The sequence below is a fragment of the Mobula birostris genome, chromosome 5 (genome assembly GCF_030028105.1).
Source record: "Mobula birostris isolate sMobBir1 chromosome 5, sMobBir1.hap1, whole genome shotgun sequence".
Lineage (NCBI taxonomy): Eukaryota > Metazoa > Chordata > Chondrichthyes > Myliobatiformes > Myliobatidae > Mobula > Mobula birostris.
In genome coordinates this window covers 169,547,839-169,571,409 of record NC_092374.1, presented here as the reverse complement: position 1 = coordinate 169,571,409, position 23,571 = coordinate 169,547,839, and the positions used below count along the sequence as shown (strand labels likewise).

The window sequence follows — 23,571 nt, the reverse complement described above, 5'->3', positions numbered from 1 at the left end:
TGCAGGTTTTCTCTTTCCAACTGCCTTCTGAAATTTATTACTACATCTGTTCCACTGCTCAACCAGTGTTCAATGAATTGTTGAACATCCCAAAGGTCTTTATAGCCAATTAAATACCTATACAAAATCCTTAATAAATCAAAGGGCTAACCAAATAACAACTGATTCCTCAGCATGCATATTTAAGACATGCTTTATTTTAATATAGTTAGCTGTTGGGTATTTATTTTCTGCAGATTTTCTCAAAATGCAGTGTGTTCCCTAAATTACATTATACAATCGAGTAATTCAGTTGATTGATAAGTTAGGCTTTTTGAGTTAGCCAACAAGATTTGTCTTGTTAACATTTGGCCAATAAGATGCCCAGAACACTCTACAGGTTTCACCGGGGGCGGGGCGGGGCGGAGCGGGGGGGGGGGGAACCAACTTTGCATGGATAGTTATTTATGTTTCACTCAGACGATGGGGGGGGGGGGGGGAAACCAACTTTGCATGGATAGTTATTTATGTTTCACTTGGACTGTGTTTTCAGGCAGAATTGTTTAGTACTGTGAGTAAATGAAATGAAGCAAACTAGACTGACTATGCAACAATGAGCTCTAACGATTATGTGCACACTTTAGGCTAATATATGTGTAACGGGCCTTTTCCTATATTTTGCTTGTTAATAGTTTAAAATATTTTGTCAATACAATTTAAGTTTATACTAGTGCTAGTTAAATTATTGCTTCCTGGTGAACAGTAAATTTGCATGGGTATGTGCCAGTGTTCATGCAAATGATAGCCTCATTTTCCTGAAAGGAATATTAAAACTTTTATGTGCTGTGTTTACCTGAATCATATTTACCCTGGATGTTTATTGGAAATGGCCTCCTCATTATTCCCCATGCATTGTATGTTTTCCAATTATGCACTTACTGATCAATCCATGACCATCTGCAGTAGGGGTCAAGTGCAGTGTACAAAGCTGGCTTTCCTTATCCAAGCAAGAGTGCACGCAAGGGAGTAGTGGCTGCGTACATATACCAGTTGCAAGACTATTGGTCACCAGTTTTACTCACCTCTTGACATCTCATCTTAATGAATCCAACAAACCTTGTAACTTTAGACATGCTTAATACTATCCATCAAAGACAAATAACTCCAGGACCTTTAACCTACAATATCAGAATAACAAGTCTTTCCAAATCAATGGAATATTTCCTGCACAAAAACAGAAATGCTGGAAGAACTCACCCAATCAAGCATCATCTGTGGAAGAGAAATCAGTCAATGTTTCAGAGTGAAATGTTTGTTGGCTTCTCTTTCCAGAGATGGTGTTTGATTGGCTGAGCTCTTCTGGTATTTCTGTTTTTGCTTCTGATTCCAGCACCTGCAGTTTTATTTATTTTTAAGAATATAAGAATTAGCATTGAGTATAGGTTATTCAACACCTCTAGCTTGCATTATCATTGGACAAGATCATGGATGATCTATTTTAACATCCATGGATTCCTCTAGCACCCAGAGGTCTACTAGTCTTTGCTTTGAATGCAAACAGCCCTCATAATCTACCAGGGTATCAGGGTACAGAATATCACATTGATATTACTTTTTATATGAAGAAATTTATCCTCCTCTCACCTTTAAATGGCTCACCATCCACAAAGACAAAAAGTATTAGTTTAATTATTTTGCTGCTTCAAAGGTCAGAGTAAATATATTATCAAAGTACATATATGTCACCATATACAACCCTGAGATTCATCTTCTAGCAGGCATTCACAGTAAATACAAGAAACACAGCAGAATCAATGAAAGACCCCAGCCAACAGGATGGGCAAACAACCAATATGCACAAAAGACAACAAAAAGAATAAATAAAGATAAATAGATAGACAGATCGATAGTCAGATAAATAAGAAAGTAATAACTATTGAGAACATGAGATGAAGAGTCCTTGAAAGTGAGTCCATAGGTTGTGGGAAGAGTTCAGTGATAAGGTCAAGTGAAGTTATCCCCACTGGTTCAAGAGCCTGATGGTTGAGGGGTATGAACTGTTCCTGTTGATGTGGGTTCTAAGGCTTTTGTACCTTCTTTCTGATGGCAGCAGCAAAATGAGGGCATATCCTGGATGATGGGAGTACTTGATAATGCATGACTGTTTTCTATCACAAGCGCACTGTATAAATGTGCTTAATGGTGGGCTTAAGAACTGGGGTGTATCCACTACTCTTTGTAAGATTTTCCATTCAAGGACATTGGTGTTTCCATACCAGGCTGCGATGCAACCAGTCAATATACTCTCTACCTCACATTTAGAGAAGTTTGTCAAAGTTTTAGATGACATGCCGAATCTTCACAAACTTCTAAGAAAGTAGAGGTGTTGCCACGCTTTCTTCATAATAGCCCTTACGTGCTGGACCCAAGACACAAATCTCTGAAATGATCATTCTCAGTGAAAGTTCTCTCATCTCTGTAAAGGGCTCACATTGTTGGAGTCTCCTTAAACATCCCAACCATATGATGAGAGGGAAAAGATCTAATAAGAACTTAAAGGGGCAAAGGTTTTTACAGAGGAGGCTACATACAGATTTTTTACAGAGGAGAACTGCCACAAGAATTGGTTGAGACAAGTATAATAACAACGTTTAAAAGACATTTGGACAAGTACATCGATAGGAAAGATTTTGAAGGATATGGGCCGATTACTGCAGATAAATGGGACTAGCTTAGTTGGGCTTAGTTGAGAAAATTTGCAGATGCTGGAAATCCAAGCAACTAACACAAAATGCTAGAGGAACTCAGCAGGCCAGACAGCATATATGGAAAAGAGTACAGTCGATGTTTTAGGCCGAGACCCTTCAGCAACTCTTTATCACTATGGTTTAGCAACACTATGAACTACAATGGACTGCCTTTTTCATTTTAATTGTGTTCTTTCTTGTGAAAATTGTGCATAATTTATTTTTAATTTATTTTTAATTTATGCTTTTCTTGTGATGCTGCTGTGGACCTCTGCGAACATGTACTTGTGCATACAAAAATAAACTTGACTTTGATCTGTTCAGTTCAACCAGTTATGTAAAGTCATATCAAACTAAATAATGCAATTAAACGTGTAACGTGTAAAAACTCAGAATTATTTCCAGTTAAACATCACAAATAAGAGATTGAGAAACAGAATATGTGGATGAAATAAACTTCATCAGTAAGAATAGAATATTCTCACTGAATAGGCAGAATCTAAAGACTACAGCAGGGGTCCCCAACCTTTTTCGCACTGCGGACCGGTTTAATATTGACAATATTCTTGCGGACCGGCCACCGGGGTGGGGGGGGGGGTGTTCAAGTAGGGTTAAACTCACCTCAACACGTCTTTTACATTTAGGGTTGCCAACTTTCTCACTCCCAAATAAGAGACAAAAGTAGCAGTCAAATCCCGGGACACTTGTGTTTACCCCAGGATGGACTACCATGACCATGAAGCCTTGCGTGGGCACCTATGTGCGCATGTGTGACGTGCGCATGCGCATACGTCCCAATTTTCTTTCCACAAATCGGTTTTGCCTTAATCTTTCCGACTACACTGTACATACATTATTTCCACTTTATATAGGCTGTGTATTTATCATATCATTCCTGCTTTTACTTATATGTTAGAGTTATTTTAGGTTTGTTACTTGGTATGATTTGGGTCTGAGAACGCTCAAAAAATTTTCCCATATAAATTAATGGTAATTGCTTCTTCGCTTTACGACATTTCGGCACGAAAGGTTCCATAGGAACGCTCTACCTTAGCGGGGTAAATACGGGACAAGGACGGTCCCGTATGGGACAAATCAATTTAGCCCAATATACGGGATGTCCCGGCAAATACGGGACAGTTGGCAACTTTATGTTCAAGTTCAACAGTGCGTGACAGGAAATGAGGAAAAGTGCAGCTGACTCATACCGTTTCCTCGCGGCCCGGTAGCACATTTTGCGGCCCGGTACTGGTCCGCGGCCCGCCGGTTGGGGAGCGCTGGACTACAGCACCAGTGGTGAGGACCAAGGTGGTCAAGGGAGGTGGAGGAGCACTTACAGGATTGCTTTGAGTCAGTGGACTGGACAATAGTCAAGGATTCGTCTTCGAGACTGAATGAATGGCCACAGTTGTCACTGACTTCATCAAAACCTGGGTGGATGAGTGTGTGCCTTTGAGAACATACCGGACATACCCAAATCAAAAGCAGTGGATGAACCAGGAGATTCGTAGTCTGCTGAGGGTTGAATCTGTGTAATTCAAGACCAGTGATCCAGAACTATACAAGTTGTTTCAGTCGAACAAGCCGCTGAAGAAGCGAGTGGAAGAAATTGGGTAGAAAAAGTCGTTTTTTTTTTAACACTGCTGGGGGAGAAGGGTCTGCACTGCACAGGCGCGTGACGTAGCGCGCCAAGGCTTAAAAAGAGAAAATTTCAACGGTTCTTGTTTCAGTTGAAGCAAGTGGCTGAAGAAGCGAGTGGAAGAAATTGGGTAGAAAAAGTCATTTTTTTTTTAACACTGCTGGGGGAGAAGGGCAGGCGCGTGACGTAGCGCGCCAAGGTTTAAAAGCAGACCACCATATACTGCAGCCATCGCTGTAGCGGCCATCGTCGGAGTGGACTGAGTCAGAGTGGGACGGCTTTGGCTCTAACAGGCTTCGGCAAGAACAGGCAGAGGCCAGGGTAGGTTCTGATAAGTTTTTTGTTCAGATTGTTTAGTGCAGTGAGAATGCCAGGCAGGATGTGGGAAGTCAGGGAGCCCTCCGGTGTCCCTGACTACCACACCTGCAAGAAGTGCATCCAGCTGCAGCTCCAAACAAACCGCGTTAGGGAACTGGAGCAGGAGCTGGATGACCTGCGGATCATTCGGGAGAATGAGGAGATTATAGATTGCAGCTACAGGGAGGTAGTTATGCCAAAGGAGCAGAGCACAGGAAATTGGGTCACTTTCAGGCGAGGGAAGAGGAAAGGGCAGGCAGAGCAGGGTTCCCCTGTGGCCATTCACCTCAACAACAAGTATACCACATTGGATACTGTTGGGGGGGATGACTTACCTGGGACAAGCTGCAGTAGCCGGATCTCCGGCACTGAGTCTGGCTCTGCAGTGCAGAAGGGAGGGGGGAAAAGAGGACAGCGGTAGTGATAGGGGACTCGATAGTTAGAGGTGCAGATGGGAGGTTCTGTGGTCATGACAGAGAATCCAGGATGGTTTGTTGCCTCCCGGGTGCCAGGGTCAAGGATGTCTCTGAACGATTGCATGACATTCTGAAGTGGGAGGGTGATCAGCCAGATGTCGTGGTGCACATTGGTACCAATGACATAGCAAGGAAGAGTGAGGAGGTCCTGGAGAGTGAGTATAGAGAGCTTGGTAGGAAGTTGAAAAGCAGGACCTCAAGGGTGGTAATCTCAGGATTGCTACCTGTGCTACGTGCCAGTCAGGGTAAGAATAGGATGCTCTGGAGGATGAACAAGTGGCTGAGGAACTGGTGTAGGGGGCAGGGTTTCAGATTTCAGGATAATTGGGACCTCTTCTGGGGCAGGTGGGACCTGTACAAGAGAGATGGGTTACACTTGAACTACAGGGGGACCAATATCTTTTCAGGGAGGTTTGTTAGTGCTATTGGGGAGGCTTTAAACTAGATTTGCAGGGGGATGGGAACCAGAGTGCCAGAGCTGATAGTGTGGCTGGGGTGAAAATAAATGTTGTTAAAAGTTCAAGCAAATCCGCTAATAGAGAGGTTGTGAGTGATGGTAAAAATCTTCTGAGGTGTATATATTTCAATTCTAGGAGTATTGCGGGGAAGGCGGATGAGTTGAGGGCGTGGATTGACACATGGAATTATGACGTTATAGCAATTAGTGAAACTTGGCTACAGGAGGGGCAGGACTGGCAGCTTAATAGTCCAGGGTTCCGATGTTTCAGATGTGATCGAGGCAGAGGAATGAAAGGTGGGGGAGTAGCATTGCTTGTTAAGGAAAATATTACAGCAGTGCTCAGGCAGGACAGATTAGAGGGCTTGTCTACTGAGTCCTTATGGGTGGAGCTGAGAAACAGGAAAGGTATGGCCACATTAGTGGGATTGTATTACAGACCACCCAATAGTCAACGAGAATTGGAAGAGCAAATCTGCAGGGAAATAGCAAGCAACTGCAGGAAACATATAATTATGGTGGTAGGGGATTTTAATTTTCCATATATTGATTGGGACTCCCATACTGTTAGGGGTCTAGGTGGTTTAGAGTTTGTAAAATGTGTTCAGGCAAGTTTTCTAAATCAATACATAGAGGGACCAACTAGAGGGGATGCAATATTGGATCTCCTGTTAGGAAACGAGTTCGGACAAGTGACAGAAGTCTGTGTAGGGGAGCACTTTGGTTCCAGTGATCATAAGACCATTAGTTTCAACTTGATCATGGACAAGGATAGATCTGGTCCTAGGGTTGAGGTTCTTAACTGGAAGGAGGACAAATTTGAAGAAATGAGAAAGGATCTAAAAAGCGTGGATTGGGACAGGTTGTTCTCTGGCAAGGATGTGATCGGTAGGTGGGAAGCCTTCAAAGGAGAAATTTTGAGAGTGCAGAATTTGTATGTTCCTGTCAGGATTAAAGGCAAAGTGAATAGGAATAAGGAACCTTGGTTCTCAAGGGATATTGCAACTCTGATAAAGAAGAAGATGGAGTTGTATGACATGTATAGGAAGCAGGGAGTAAATAAGGTGCTTGAGGAGTATAAGAAGTGCAAGAAAATACTTAAGAAAGAAATCAGGAGTGCTAAAAGAAGACATGAGGTTGCATTGGCAGTCAAAGTGAAGGATAATCCAAAGAGCTTTTACAGGTATATTAAGACCAAAAGGATTGTAAGGGATAAAATTGGTCCTCTTGAAGATCAGAGTGGTCGCCTATGTGCGGAACCAAAGGAAATGGGGGAGATCTTAAATAGGTTTTTTGCGTCTGTATTTACTAAGGAAACTGGCATGAAGTCTATGGAATTAGGGGAAACAAGTAGTGAGATCATGGAAACTGTACAGATTGAAAAGGAGGAGGTCCTTGCTGTCTTGAGGAAAATTAAAGTGGATAAATCCCTGGGACCTAACAGGGTGTTCCCTCGGACCTTGAAGGAGACTGGTGTTGAAATTGCAGGGGCCTGGCAGAAATATTTAAAATGTTGCTGTCTACAGGTGAGGTGCCGGAGGATTGGAGAGTGGCTCATGTTGTTCTGTTGTTTAAAAAAGGATCGAAAAGTAATCCGGGAAATTATAGGCCGGTAAGTTTAACGTCGGTAGTAGGTAAGTTATTGGAGGGAGTACTAAGAGACAGAATCTACAAGCATTTGGATAGACAGGGACTTATTAGGGAGAGTCAACATGGTTTTGTGCGTGGCAGATCATGTTTGACCAATCTATTGGAGTTTTTCGAGGAGGTTACCAGGAAAGTGGATGAAGGGAAGGCAGTGGATATTGTCTACATGGACTTCAGTAAGGCCTTTGACAAGGTCCCGCATGGGAGGTTAGTTAGGAAAATTCAGTCACTAGGTATACATGGAGAGGTGGTAAATTGGATCAGACATTGGCTCAATGGAAGAAGCCAAAGAGTGGTAGTAGAGAATTGCTTCTCCGAGTGGAGGCCTGTGACTAGTGGTGTGCCACAGGGATCAGTGCTGGGTCCATTGTTATTTGTCATCTATATCAATGATCTGGATGATAATGTGGTAAATTGGATCAGCAAATTTGCTGATGATACAAAGATTGGAGGTGTAGTAGACAGCGAGGAAGGTTTTCAGAGCCTGCAGAGGGACTTGGACCAGCTGGAAAAATGGGCTGAAAAATGGCAAATGGAGTTTAATGCAGACAAGTGTGAGGTATTGCATGTTGGAAGGACAAACCAAGGTAGAACATACAGGGTTAATGGTAAGGCACTGAGGAGTGCAGTGGAACAGAGAGATCTGGGAATACAGATACAAAATTCCCTAAAAGTGGCGTCATAGGTAGGTAGGGTGGTAAAGAGAGCTTTTGGTACATTGGCCTTTATTAATCAAAGTATTGAGTATAAGAGCTGGAATGTTATGATGGGGTTGTATAAGGCGTTGGTGAGGCCGAATCTGGAGTACTGTGTTCAGTTTTGGTCACCAAATTACAGGAAGGATATAAATAAGGTTGAAAGAGTGCAGAGAAGGTTTACAAGGATGTTGCCAGGACTTGAGAAACTCAGTTACAGAGAAAGGTTGAATAGGTTAGGACTTTATTCCCTGGAGCGTAGAAGAATGAGGGGAGCTTTGATAGAGGTATATAAAATTATGATGGGTATAGATAGAGTGAATGCAAGCAGGCTTTCTCCACTGAGGCAAGGGGAGAAAAAAACCAGAGGACATGGGTTAAGAGTAAGGGGAGAAAAGTTTAAAGGGAACATTAGGGGGGGTTTCTTCACACAGAGAGTGGTGGGAGTATGGAATGAGCTGCCAGACGAGGTGGTAAATGAGGGTTCTTTTTTAACATTTAAGAATAAATTGGACAGATACATGGATGGGAGGTGTATGGAGGGATATAGTCCGTGTGCAGGTCAGTGGGACTAGGCAGAAAATGGTTCGGCACAGCCAAGAAGGGCCAAAAGGCCTGTTTCTGTGCTGTAGTTTCTATGGTTTCTAAGAAGACCAAGTATGATCTATGGAAGGCTATCTTAAAAGCGAAAAGACAATTCTGTTCGAAGTTCGAGATGGAATAAGATGCAGGGTTTGCAAGCCATTACTTCCTACAAAGCAAAACATAACATAATGAATGATACTTCACTCTCAGATAAGTTCAACGCCTCTTATGCACGCCTTGAAAGGGAAAATAGAACTACATCTATGTGAATCTCTGCAGCACCCGGGTACCCTGTGAAATTGGCATCAGAACATCTTTCAAGAGGATGAAATCTCACAAGGTTTCAAGCCCTGATGGCGTACCTGGTAAGACTCTGAAAGCTTGTGCCAACCAACTGGCAGGAGTTTTTAAGAACATCTTCAATTTCTCACTAAGGAGTCAGAGATAAACACTTGCTTCAAAAGGGCAACAATCATACCAGCGCCCAAGAAGAACAGGGTGAGCTGCCTCAATGACTATTGCCCAGTGGCACTCACATCCACTGTGATGAAATGCTTTCATTGGTTGATCATGGCTAGAATCAACTCCTACCTAAGCAAGGACAGAACCTGCTGCAATTTGCTTATCATCACAATAGATGTATAGCAGATGCAATATCACTGGCTCTCTGCTTGGCCTTGGATCACCTGGATAATATTAATACTTACTTCAGGCAGCTGTTTATTGACTACAGTCAGCACTCAACACAATCATACCCTCAGTTCTAATTTAAAAGCTTCAAAAACCAGTGCCTCTGTAACTGGATTCTTGATTTCCTCACTGAGAGACCACACGTGGTGTAGATCGGAAATAACATCTCCTTCTCACAGACAATCAACACTGGCACACTTCAAGGATACATGCTTAGCCCACTGCTCTACTCTCTCTACTGTCCCCTTCAAGGGATTAGAAGTGGAAAGGGTGAGCAGTTTCAAGTTCCTGGGTGTCAACATCTCTGAGGATCTATCCTGGGCACAACATATTGATGTAATTACACAGAAGGCACGGCAGCAGCTATACTTCATTAGGAGTTTCAGAAGAACTGATATGTTTTACCGCTGTACCATTGAGAGCATACTCACCAACTGCATCTCAGTGTGGTATGGCAATTGTCCCATATCGGTCCAGCGTGTGGTGAAAACTGCCCAGCGGATTATCGGCACCCAATTGCCCACCATTGAGAACATCTACAATAAACGCTGCGTAGGCAGGGCGAAAAGCACTATCAAGTATGCATCTCACCCTAACCATGGACTTTTTACTCTCCTCCCATCCGGTAGGTGCTACAGGAGCCTCCGCTCTCGCACCAGCAGGCACAGGAAGAGCTTCTTCCCTGAGGCTGTGACACTGCTGAACCTCTCATCACAGCACTAAGCAGTATTGCATCCGTATTGTACTGTCTCAGTACTTTTATATTTGTGTGCTGTAGCACTTTTTTTTATTCGCAGTTATTTTGTAAATAATACTATTCTTTGCATTTCTGGTCAGATGCTAAATGCATTTCATTGGCTTTGTATCTGTACTCGGCACAATAACAATAAAGTTGCATCTAATCTAATCTAATGTCACAAAGGCACTCACAAAACTCTACAAATGTACCGTTTTTCAGCAAGTAGACTAAAAATTAGTACTTGTGTGCAGAAATAATACAATTAACGGTCATGCATTAGGTAAAAGATAACCTTTGGAAGTACTTAGATGGGCAAAATAACTGATAAAATTGAAAATGCTTTAAGAATAAATGCTATTGCGGTTTTAAGAGTCTCCTCACCACTTTCCCTCACCCAACAGGCTTCTGTGTTGAGGTTTGTTTTATAATAGAATAATGATCAAATCTTCAGACCCCTTCAATTTGGCTTCATAGTGCTGGTTGTAGTTCATCTGCTTCATTTAGCCTGAATAAACTTTACTATGCCATTCTCTGGAAGAATTTAAAAAATAAAGACACTACAGGTGGATTTTGGAAGACATCACAAGATCTATCCACTTCTGTGTACACCCTATCCTCGTTATATGCGTCTTCAGACTATGCGGATTCACAGTTATGCGAGGAACTTATTTCTACCAACGTCTCGTTATATGCATCCAAAGCTCACAGTTATGCGAGGAGCACCGCTTTCCCACCAATACAAGTCAGGTGCACACACCTCACAGTTTCACTGTTGGGATGAGCAGCACCGTTTTCCCGCCAATACAAGTCAGGTGTGCGCGCCTCACAATCTCTCTCCTGCCACTCTCGCATTGGTTTTGGCAAGGTGTGGATGCACGATCTTAAACTTTTGTTGGTTTTACCTATGGTGCAGTGATTTTGCACTTGAAATATTTAACTATGCCTCCTAAGCATCCGATGTCATGTCCTAGGTTGTCAGCCAAGCGGCAGGGAACCGCTTTAACACTTGAAAAGAAGTTGGAAATTATAAACAGCGCGGCATCAGCTGAAGGTAACACAGCTCTGGGACGGTACTGCTAGGAACAGAATCTTGCCTTTAAAGTTCTTTTGTTGCTTGACAATGCGCCAGCCCATCCTAAACATTTGGACAGCATTCATCCTAACATAACAGTGCGTTTCCTGCCGCCTAACACAACATCGCTGATTCAACCACTCGACCAAGGTGTAATCCACATTCAAGGCATGCGTATTTTTTTACGGCGAACTATCTCTTAGATGCTGCAACAGACGAATTTGAAAATCCCGGAAGTTTACCAACGGTGAGGGAATGGTGGAAGTCGGAACACTTGGCACAAATGGCGATGGACATGGACCCAAGTTTAGAACGGAGTCAGTACTTCAGTCGTTCCCTGCCGTCAACCCTTCTATCCTACAAGCAAATTTAAAACAAAATGCTGCCAAGCAAACAACCCTCACCATTTTATGCAAATCGCTGTAATCTTCTGCTGCCGGCAGTTCTAAGAGTTCTGTGAGTTTTCCTTCACCCCTTGCTGTGCTCGATATGATCCTGATGACCACAACCATCCACCTTATCCGTGTAAAGCTGCCAGACACCACAACCACCACTCATCTCCTGGAGCGAACACACCTGCCACTGTTGGTGAGTACTGTACACCAGAGGATGTTAACTTCCTATGATTTATTACATTGAATATTACCTTAAATTGATTAAATATAATATAAATGCTATCTTGTAGTACTGCTTTTGTGTCGTATTGGTATAAAATGTGAATAAATTACAGATAAAACATACTTAGGAACCCCTCTGGAACCTATTTTCTCCATTTAAATAATTATTCACATTATGAAGAAAATATCCACAGTTAATGATATGTTCTTTGTATGGGAACTCTGGGAGATCTCCCTGATAACTACATCTGAACGAAGTGCATCGAGCTGCATTTCCTTAGAGACCATGCTGAGGAACTGGAGATGCAGCTTGATGACCTTTTGACCCATATGGGAAAATGAAAAGGTGACAGATAGAAGCTACAGGGTGGTCATCATGCCTTAAGTTGCAGGAGCCAGGTAGGTACCTAAGTGACTGTCAGAAAAGGGAAAGGGAACAAGGTAGCCAGTATAGAATACCCCTGTGGCTGTCCTCCTCAATAATAAGTACACCACTTTAGGTACTGTTGGGGGAGAGGGAGGCGACCTAACAGGGGGAAGCTACAGCAACCGGGTCTCTGGCATTGAGTTGGCCTTTGTGGCTCAGAAGGGAAGGAGGTAGAAAAAGAGTGCAGTAGTGATAAGGGTTTCCATAGTAAGCGGAGCAGACAAGAGATTCTATGGACATGAAAAAAGACATATGGATGCAATGTTGCCTCACAGATGACAGGGTCAGGGACATCTTGGATCAGGTTCACAGCATTCAAAAGGTGAAGTGTGAACAGCCAGAAGGTAAGGTACATATCAGTACCAACAACAGAGACAGGAAAAGAGAGGAATTTTCTTTTTTTCTTTTGTAATATAATTTTTATTGAATTTTCAAAAGGAATACATGAAAAAAAAAGAATCTACCCTCCCCCTCCCCTTAACCCTCCCCCCCCCCATATAAAGTCCTACCTAAAAAGAAAGAAAGAAAAAAGAAAGAAAGGAAGAAAAGAACCGCCTGGGTATTGGAAGGTTTCCACATGCTCCATGGGATTCAAAATAAATTTAGTATAATTATACATTACTTTCCCCAAGTGACCAAAGTCTTTATCGGAGCACTTAAATATGCCATCCTATCTTTTGTAAATAAGGGCGCCAAATATTCAAAAATGTTACATATTTGTCTCTTAAATTATAGGTAATTTTTTCGAGTGGAATAGAACTAGCCATTTCATTATTCCAACGATCCATACTTAAATACGAATCAGATTTTCAAGTAACTGCTATAGTCTTCTTAGCTACTGCCAATGCAATTTTTATAAATTCTTTCTGATATTTATTCAATTTAAGTTTCGGTTTTATCCCTTCAATATCACCTAATAGAAATAATACAGGGTTATGTGGAAGTTGAGTTCCAGTAATTTGTTCCAATAAGATTCTTAAATTTATCTAAAAGGGTTGAATTTTAAAACAAGACCAAGTAGAATGTAAAAAAGTACCAATTTCTTGATTACACCGAAAATATTTATCAGATAGATTTGAATTTAATCTATTTATTTTTTGCGGTGTAATATATAATTGGTGTAAAAAATTATATTGTACTAATCTAAGTCGAACATTTATTGTATTTGTCATACTGTCAAGACAAAGTCTCGACCAATTTGTTTCATCAATATTAATATTCAGATCTGTTTCCCATTTTTGCTTTGACTTATGGGTTCCTTGTTTAATTGTCTGTTCTTGAATCAAATTATACATACAAGAAATAATTTTTTTAATTTTCCCTTTTTGTATTAAAATTTCAATTTCATTAGGTTTTGGCAAAAACATTGTTTGACCCAGCTTACCTTTTAAGTAAGCCCTTAATTGAAAGTAACAAAAAAAAGTATTATTAGATATTTTATATTTATCCTTTAATTGTTCAAATGACATCAATATACCTCGTTCAAAACAAGCTCCTATAAATTTAATCCCTTTTTGGTACCAATTATATAAAAGTTGATTGTCCATTGTAAAAGGAATAAGTCTGTTTTGGAACAAAGGCCTCCTTGCTGTTTCATTATCAACATTTATCTTATTCCATAGATCAATCAAATGCGTTAATATAGGAGATTCTTTCTTTTCCCGTATCAATTTAGATTCCCATTTATATATAAAATCTTCAGGTCTATTTTCTCCTCTCTTGTCTAGTTCTATTTTAATCCATGCTGGTTTTCGATCATCGAAGAAAGATGCAATAAATCTAAGTTGATTTGCTTTATAATAGTTTTTAAAGTTTGGAAGTTGTAACCCTCCTAACCCAAATTTACATGTCAATTTTTCCAATGATATTCTTGACATTTTACCTTTCCAAAGAAATTTTCTCACTCATTTATTTAACACTTGAAAAAATTTCTGTGGCAATTGTATTGGTAATGTTTGAAACAAATACTGTAATCTAGGAAATATATTCATTTTTATAACATTGACTCTACCTACTAATGTTATTGGTAATATCATCCATTTGTCAAGATCTTCTTGAATTTTTTTCAATAGTGGTAAATAATTAAATTTATATAAATTCTTTACATCATTATCAAGTCTTATACGTAAATACTTTATACCATTTACCGGCCATCTAAATTGGGTTACTAATCGACATTGACTATAGTCTCCTTTAGTAAGAGGTAAAATTTCACTTTTATCCCAATTTATTTTGTAACCTGATACCTTCCCAATCTAGAAGATAATTTATGTAACGAATGTTGTGGGTTTGTTAAATAGATCAAAACATCATCAGCAAAAAGATTAATTTTATATTCCTCCTGATTAACTCTAAAACCCATAATATCTGGATCAATTCTAATTAGTTCTGCTAATGGCTCTATCGCCAATACAAATAAAGCAGGTGATAGTGGACAACCTTGTCTAGTTGACCTTTTTAACTGAAATGGTGTTGAAATTTGAGAGTTTGTCACTACTTTAGCTTTAGGGTTAGAATTTAAAGTTTTAATCCAATTTATAAAAGATGTTCCTAACCCATATTTTTCTAGTACTTTAAATAAAAAATCCCATTCTAATCTATCAAATGCTTTTTCTGCATCCAACGCTACTACTATACTCTTCTCATCCCTTTTTTGTGCCAAATGAATTATACTGAGTAGCCGGGTTACATTATCTGCCAATTGTCTATTTTTAATAAATCCTGTTTGATCCATATGTATTAATTTTGGTAAATATTTAGATAATCTATTTGATAAAATTTTTGCTATTATTTTATAATCCGTATTCAATAAAGAAATAGGCCTGTATGATGTTGTTTTCATAGGATCTCTGTCTTTTTTTGGCAATACTATTACAATTGCTGTTGAAAAAGATTCTGGAAGTTTATGTATTTTTTCTGCTTGATGTATTAGTTCCATAAAAAGAGGAAATAATAAATCTTTAAACTTTTTATAAAATTCAGGTGGAAAACCATCTTCTCCTGGAGATTTATTACTTTGGAGTGACCCTAAAGCTTCTTCAACTTCTTTTAATGTAAAAGGCATATCTAATCCCTTCTGTTCTTCCAAATTCAATTTTGGAAGAGAAACTTGTGATAAAAACCTTTCTATCTCATTAACATCATTTTGGGATTCTGACTGATATAATTCAGAATAGAAATTTTTAAAGGTTTCATTTATTTCAAGAGGTTTATAAGATATTTTATTTGCCCTTGTTCTAATTGCATTTATTGTTTTGGAAGCTTGTTCTGTTTTCAACTGCCAGGCAAGAATTTTATGTGCTCTCTCACCTAACTCATAATACCTTTGTTTAGTTCTTATAATTGCTTTTTCCGTTCTATATGTCTGAAGCGTATTATACTGTAACTTCTTATTGACAAGTTGTTTTCGTTTTTCTTCTGACATATATCTTTGAGATTCTTTTTCTAATTTTGTAATCTCTTTTTCCAATTGATCTAGTTCTGCCATATATTCTTTCTTAATTTTAGATGTATAACTTATTATCTGGCCCCTAAGATATGCTTTCATCGCATCCCATAATATAAATTTATCATCCACTGAATGAAACTTTATATACAAAAAAAATTGAATCTGTTTTTTCATAAAATCACAAAAATCTTGACATTTTAATAATGTTGAATTAAATCTCCATCTATAAGCCACTTCTTCCTTATCAGCCATTATTATTGTCATTAATAAAGGGGAATGATCTGATAATATTCTTGCTTTATATTCCATATCTTTCACTCTGTGTTGAATATGCATTGCTAATAGAAACAAATCTATCCTTGAAAAAGTTTTATGTCTATGGGAGTAGAACGAATAGTCTCTTTCTTTAGGATTGATTCTTCTCCATATATCAATCAGATTTAAATCCTTCATCAATGATAAAGTTAAATTTACTACCTTCGATTTTATAACAGCCTTGGTTGATCTATCTAAGACTGGGTCTAAGCAAAACTTAAAATCTCCTCCAATTAATATTTTTTCATGCGCATCCGCCAAATTCAGAAAAGCTTCTTGTATGAATTTTGCATCATTTTTGTTTGGTGCATAAATATTCATAGAAGTCCATAATTCAGAAAAAAGTTGACAATGTATAATCACATATCTCCCCGCAGAATCAGTTATTACATTTTGTATTCTAATTGGTAACGTTTTATTGACAGGGGGAATTTTCAACGAGAGAATATAAGGAGTTAGGCAGAAAACTAAAAACTAGGATCTCCAGGGTAGTAATCTCTGGATTGCTACCTGTGCCATGTGCCAGTGCAGGTAAGAATAGGATGATTTGGCAGATGAAAGTGTAGCTGAGGAATTGGTGGACAGGGCTAGGTTTCAGATTTCTAGATCACTGGGAACTCTTCTGCGGAAGGTATGAACTGCACAAAAAGGAAGGGTTACACCTGAACCCGAGGGGGACCATATCCTTGTGGGCAGATTTGCTCAAGCTGTTGGGGAGGATTTAAACTAATTTGGCACGGTGATGGGAACTGGAGTGATAGGACTGAGGAGATGGCGAGGAAGGAGAAGATGATAGTGCAAAATTGCAGTCAGTGGGATGAGTTGCAGTGTAACGTGGAGACAAAATTGAAAAAACTGATGAATATAGGGCTGAAAGTGTTACATTTGAATGCTCACAGTATACAGAATAGGTAGATAATCTTATAGTACAGTTAAAGCAGCAGTCCCCAACCACCGGGCCACAAAGCATGTGCTACCGGGCCATGAGGAAACGATATGAGTCAGCTGCACCTTTCCTCATTCCCCGTCATGCACTGTTGAACTTGAACATAGGGTTGCCAACTGTCCCGTATTTGCCAGGACATCCCGTATATTGGGCTAAATTGGTTTGTCCCACAAGGGACCATCCTTGTCCCGTATTTCCCCCGCTAAGGTAGAGTGTTCCTATGAAACTTTTCGTGCCAAAACGGCGTAAAGCAAAGAAGCAATTACCATTAACTTATATGGGAAAATTTTTTGAGCGTTCCCAGACCCAAAAAATAACCTACCAAATCATACCAAATAACACAAAACCAAAAATAAATAGCACTAACATATAGTAAAAGCAGGAATGATATGATAAATACACAGCATATATAAAATAGAAATAATGTATGTACAGTGTAGTCAGGAAGATTAAGCCAAAACCAATTTGTGGGGAAAAAAATCGGCATGTACGCACATGCGCACGTCACATATGTGCACGTTACGCATGAGCACACAGGTGCCCGTGCAAGGCTTCATGGTCATGGTAGACTTTCTTGGGATAAACAAGTGTCCCATCAACAGACACAAAAAATGCTGGTGAACGCAGCAGGCCAGGCAGCATCTATAGGAAGAGGTACAGTCGACGTTTCGGGCCAGGACCCTTCGTCAGGATTTGACTGCTGTCTTTGTCCCTTATTTGGGAGTGGGAAAGTTGGCAACCCTAACTGTAAAAGACATGTTGAGGTGAGTTTAACCCTACTTAAACACCCCTCACCCCGGTTGCCAAGAATATTGTCAATATTAAACGGGTCCGCGGTGCAAAAAAGGTTAGGGACTCCTGAGTTAAAGATAGGCAGGTATGACGTGTTGGGCATCACTGAGTCGTGACTGAAAGAAGATCTTAACATCCAAAGATATACATTGTATTGAAGGGACAAGCAGGTAAACAGAGGGGGTGGGGTGCTCTTGTACACTACTCTTATGTCTCTTAGTTTAATTCAGTCTATTTAAAATAGGCACTTCCTTTGAACTTTGACTTTAATTGAAAGCTATTAAGTATTTTATCCTTTGGAAACTAGGCATAATCTAATGGTTAACTGACTTCCAACCAACACGTCTCTCCCACAATGAATTTTCAAGAACATTTCCGGCCAACACAAAACCCATATCAACCTTTTGCTGCCAACCTCATTTCTATTTCTCTATATTGAACTGTTTGGCATGTCAATGAACAAAACACTACATTTATGTGGTAAAAAGACAATTTATAAATTTATCACCAACCACTAAAGTAAGGATACCACAAATGTTCAAAAGATTGACCGGTAGTAGGTTTTAAGAACCGCCTTGGATGATGGGAGAGAAAAGGTTGAGTGAATGTAGATTAATAGAGGTCAGTTCAAGGTCAAATAGAATCTCAAGCTGGCCAATCTATTTAGTTACAGGCAGAGAGCAGGACAATGATAGTAGGCAATAGAGTTAACTTGGCAAAACTTCAGCAAGTTTGCGATTGATCGCTCCAAACAGCAGAGTTGGCCTTAAAGCTACAGTGTGCACTAATATTGTAAATAAGACTTAGTTAATACGCAATGAATGTGTTAAAAGTGTCCATAAAGTGAGGGTTAAATCACTCCAGACTGTAAATGCCCACTTACTGGAATTGATTGGTTTGTCAACTTTCAGAGACTCATTGTCTCCATTTTCATTTTTCCAGCCTAAATCTGATAATTTTGCATCAAAATTTGTTAGTGCAAACTCCACTTCCAGAATATCCTGAGATGAATAATTCATGTGCATTAATCAGCTGATATATAACAAAAAAAATCTTAAACTACAGTTATTTCATAATTATTCACTCATCAGCAAATGAAGCAGCTCAGTGACGCTGACATCTAAATGAAGTGCTTCATGAGGATGGTTATGGCACATGCCAACTCCAGCCTTCCAGACAACCTCGGCCCACTGCAATTCACCTACTGCTGAAACAGGTCTACAGTAGATGCCACCTCCCTGGAGCTACACACACCATCTGGGCAATAGAGACACCTATGTCATAGCTCTGCCTTCAGAACTATAATAGTCAACCCCATTCACCACTAACATTTTCTTTTCTCCCCTTCTTCTATTTGGAAAAGCCTGAAAAGCATGTACCACCAGGCTCAATTACTTCTTCTATCCTACTTACATGGTTCCCTAGCACAATATAATGTTCTCTTGACCTCACAAACGTCACTGTTAACTTGCACCTTATTGTTTACCTGCACTATATTTTCTCTGTAACTATAACACTTCATCCTGCATTCTGTTATGCTTTACCCTTTCTACCTCATTGCACAGATGAACTGATCTGTATGAACATATGCAAGACAAACTTTTCACTGTAACTCAGTATATGTAAACCAATTCCAATCAACCCTAGTGTCTGCATGCAGGAATACTTCGTCAAGAGACATGCATTAAAAAAAAAGCAGTAAGGCACATTCTCATCACAAAACTGCCAAGAAATTATCATCTCTGACAAGGCCATTTCTAATCATCAAACTTTGAAATTCTTTAAATCTTTGATCAACAAGTCCTCCATATCAATGTTCTGGAGGGCAACATTGACCAGAAACTCAACTGAATCACCAACGAAACTACTGTGCTTTTAAAAGCAGGTCAGAGCTGTGTATCCTGAGGCAAGTATTTCGACCTCAACACTCCAAAACTTTCCCACCATTGACTAGACAAAAATCAGAATTGGAGGGGCAGGGGGATGATATCCTGACTGACGATAGCTCAAGAAACCCTGCAGCATTCAGAAAAAAGCAGCTTATTTAGCATCAGAAACAACCATTCCCTCTACCTTATGGCTATAATACTGCCTACAAAATGCACTGCAGTCATTTGTCTAGGCTACTCTGACAGCATCTCCCTGACACGTGACCACTGCCACTAAGGCAGCAGGTGCAGGTGAACACTGCCACCTGTAGTTTCCCCAACAAATCACACACCACCTGAATTTGGAACGATATTGCTAATCCTTCGTGACAGCCTGGTCTGAACCCTGGAACAGCATTGTGGAAGTATTTTCACCAGATGGACTCATGGTTCCCACTTTCTCAAGCACTATTAGAGTGAGCAACAAACAGTGGCTTGTAGCTAATGACTAAATTTTTTTAAAAAATGAATAAAAATGCCTCAGACTGCACAAGAAAATACATGCGGCTTAAAATCCAAGGTTTTTTTCCTTGCAACCATTTGTCATATGCTAACTTGTCAAGATTACATCTTATAAACCTCAAATGAGAAAAAAACAGACCAAACAATTCATTTAAAGGAGGTCAACTTTACATCTTGTGCTTTTACACATCCACATTATCAGGACAAGTGAGAACTTGGGGGAAACGAGACACTGCTCATTTTCTTGATTCTGCAGGAAACACACTTGTCTTTGAGTCAGTGGTTTAATATCATCTAATAATAGCGGTACAAATAGTCACTGCTATTCAGTACGGAAGAAGTACTGCACTACTAAATTGATTTATTATTGTCACATGTACTGAGATACAGTGAAAAACCTGCCTTGCATGCTGTCCATATGGATCAATTCATTACACAGTGCACAGAGGTAGTACCAGGTAGAACAATAACAAAGTGCAGAATAAACTGGTACAATACAGAAAAACAGCTGTGCTGGTAGGCAGTAATACTGAGGGAACTTTGCATTGGTGGGAAAACAGTGGTGAGGGGACAATACTTAGGGAACTCTGCACCATCAGATGAAACAATGCACCATGCAATGAAACAGTGCACCTGCAGAAGGTTTGCGCTGGGGAAATGCTGAGGTAATATTATGGTGTAACATGGACTGAGGTAGTCCTTAGGGGGCAGTAGTAAGAAACTATTACACTGTCAGAGAGACCTTCTTTCAAAACTTAATTGCTAATTTTTTCATGTAGGCATGCTGTAAGAATCAGGCCAATGTTACCAACAATACAGATTGAATAAAAAAAAACAATGATCGGAGTGTTGTCTCCTCCAGTGCATACCAGAAATAATCCAAGTTAAAAGACAACACAATTACCCTAGCATACGTAACACGTTTTGTCTCAACATCAGGTAACAGAACAGACGACTGCCAAGCACAAGGTTGAAATAACTTTCACAGAGAAGCATTGCTATGAATTGGGACAAGTTTTAACATATTCTGCTGGAGCTATATGCTACTGGATACATGAGGGGTTGTTCCTGGATTGAGACTGGACAAATATAAGCAAGGATAAAAGTTCTGTAAATAGGGATAGCATCACAACTATATCACAAGTATGGATCAGCCAACAAATACCAGCTTCTATAAATACAAAAGTATATTCAAATGATTACATTGTCATAGCAATATACTATTGTACAATATACAGGACTTCATAAAACACATTATTTACAGTTTCAAATTAAAATACGGTTATCATTGTCCCCAACACACTCGAGCCCCTGGGGGGGAGAGCAAGTTATGCCAATGACTCCCATAAGCCCAGAGTGAAAAATAATAACCTAAATTTAGACCTTATTGATCCACCACACAGTAAGAATTTACTGTCTTTGTAATTACAACACCAACAGGAGTCACTAAATGATGTTTTACATTTCCAAGCTGAATGAATAATCCTTCCTTCCTTTCTTGAGGGTCACAATCAATAAAATGAATATAAACATTGACATTTTCAGATCTTTTTTTCACATATATGATGACAAACATTACAAATAACTCCACTATGTATAGTCCCAAGCACACCTGCAAAAGGAAGAGGGTTGAGCATAGGGCTGGAAGCCCCATCCCGTAAAAAAAGAGCTACAAAAAACTTTAACAGAAGGTCCAAATACCTCCTCTCTGGGAGGGGAAGGATCTCTGCCTAAAAGACATATGAAGTTGTGTGGTGTAAGCTGAAGCCACAGAACTCAACCACCTTCCATCAACCAGAGATGTTGTTGGTGGCCTATGCCCCAGTAAAGACCATAAGACATAGGAGCAGAATTAGGCCATCTGGCCCATCAAGACTGCTCCACCATTCAATCATGGCTGATCCTTTTTTCCCTCCTCCTCAACGCCAGTTCCTGGCCTTCTTCCCATAACCTTTGATGCCATGTCCAATCAAGAACCTATCAACCTCTGCCTTAAATATACCCAACGACCTGGCCTCCACAGCCGCATGTGGCAACAAATTCCACAAATTCACCACCTTCTGGCAAAAGAAATTTCTCTGCACCTCTGTTTTGAAAGGGCGCCCCCCTATCCTGAGGTTGTGCCCTCTTGTCCTAGACTCTCCCACCATGGGGAACATCCTTTCCACATCTACCATGTCTAGGCCTTTCAATATTTGAAAGGTTTCAATGAGATCCCTCCTCATCTTCTGAATTCCAGCGAGTACAGACCCAGAGCCATCAAACGTTCCTCGCATGATAACCCTTTCATTCCTGGAATCATCCTTGTGAACCTCCTCTGGACCCTCTCCAATGCCAGCACATCTTTTCAAAGATGAGGGGCCTAAAACTGTTCACAATACTCAAAGTAAGGCCTCACAAGTGCCTTATAAAGCCTCAGCATCACATCCCTGCTCTTGTATTCTAGACCTCTTGAAATGAATGCTAGCATGGCATTTGTCTTCCTCACCACCGACTCTACCCGCAAGTTAACCTTCAGGGTGTTCTGTACAAGGACTCCCAGGTCCCTCTGTATCTCAGATTCCTGGATTTTCTCCCCATTTAGAAAATAGCCTGCACATTTATTTCTACTACCAAAGTGCATGGCCATGCATTTTCCAACATTGTATTTCATTTGCCACTTTTTTGCCCATTCACCTAATCTGTCGAAGTCCTTCTGCATCCTACCTGTTTCCTTAACACTACCTGCCCCTCCACCAATTTTCGTATCATCTGCAAACTTGGCAACAAAGCCATTTATTCTATCATCTAAATCATTTATATACAGCGTAAAAAGAAGCGGTCTCAACACTGACCCTTGCGGAACTCCACTAGTCACTGGCAGCCAACCAGACAAGGATTTTTTTATTCTCGCTCACTGCCTCCTACCTATCAGCCAATGTTCTAACCATGTTAGTAACTTTCCTATGGGCTCTTAACTTGGTAAGCAGCCTCACGTGTGGTAAAGGGGGTATAGGCTTAAGAAGAAGAAGAATACAAATGCCCAAGAAATTAAAGCCAAATTTACTACATTTGGAAATGCCTAAAGTATGTACTTTTGACAACTTCCGAACATCTGAAAGCACACCCACAAACGACTGTATGTCAATGACCAGAACATCTGGTTTCTATAATGTTTGGTGAAGGATAAATATTGGCTAAAACGGTGAGAATACACAATCTTTGCTCTTTTGTGAAAAGGTGCAATAGGATATTTTACATGCCTTTGAATAGCAGTCAGCTCTTCCGATAGTGCACCACTCCTCAGTATCGTTCTGGGTGTGTCAGCCTATATCTTTGTGTTCAGGTCTTGAGTTTATCACCCGGGTTATGAGTGACACTTAGCATAATTTAGAATCTCAATACTGTGAAGTTTCAGAAAAATTACTCTGCCTGTGAATACTAGTCCTACAGCTAATATCTAATTTCAGTCACCAAAATTACACAAAGCTGTGTTAAATAGTTTGTGCAGAGCAAAACAAAGGTTAGAGAGGTATACTAAATTGAATTAACCTTTTGCAATTTGCGGCAGAGA

The 23,571-nt window shown here is 40.0% G+C and overlaps 1 protein-coding gene across 4 annotated transcripts in view; it reads right to left on the bottom strand.

Annotated features, from left to right (window-relative positions):
- Positions 1–23,571, bottom strand: part of ubac2 (UBA domain containing 2) — a 207,020-nt gene that overhangs the window by 156,456 nt on the left and 26,993 nt on the right. The gene's annotated exons all lie outside the window — the stretch shown is intronic.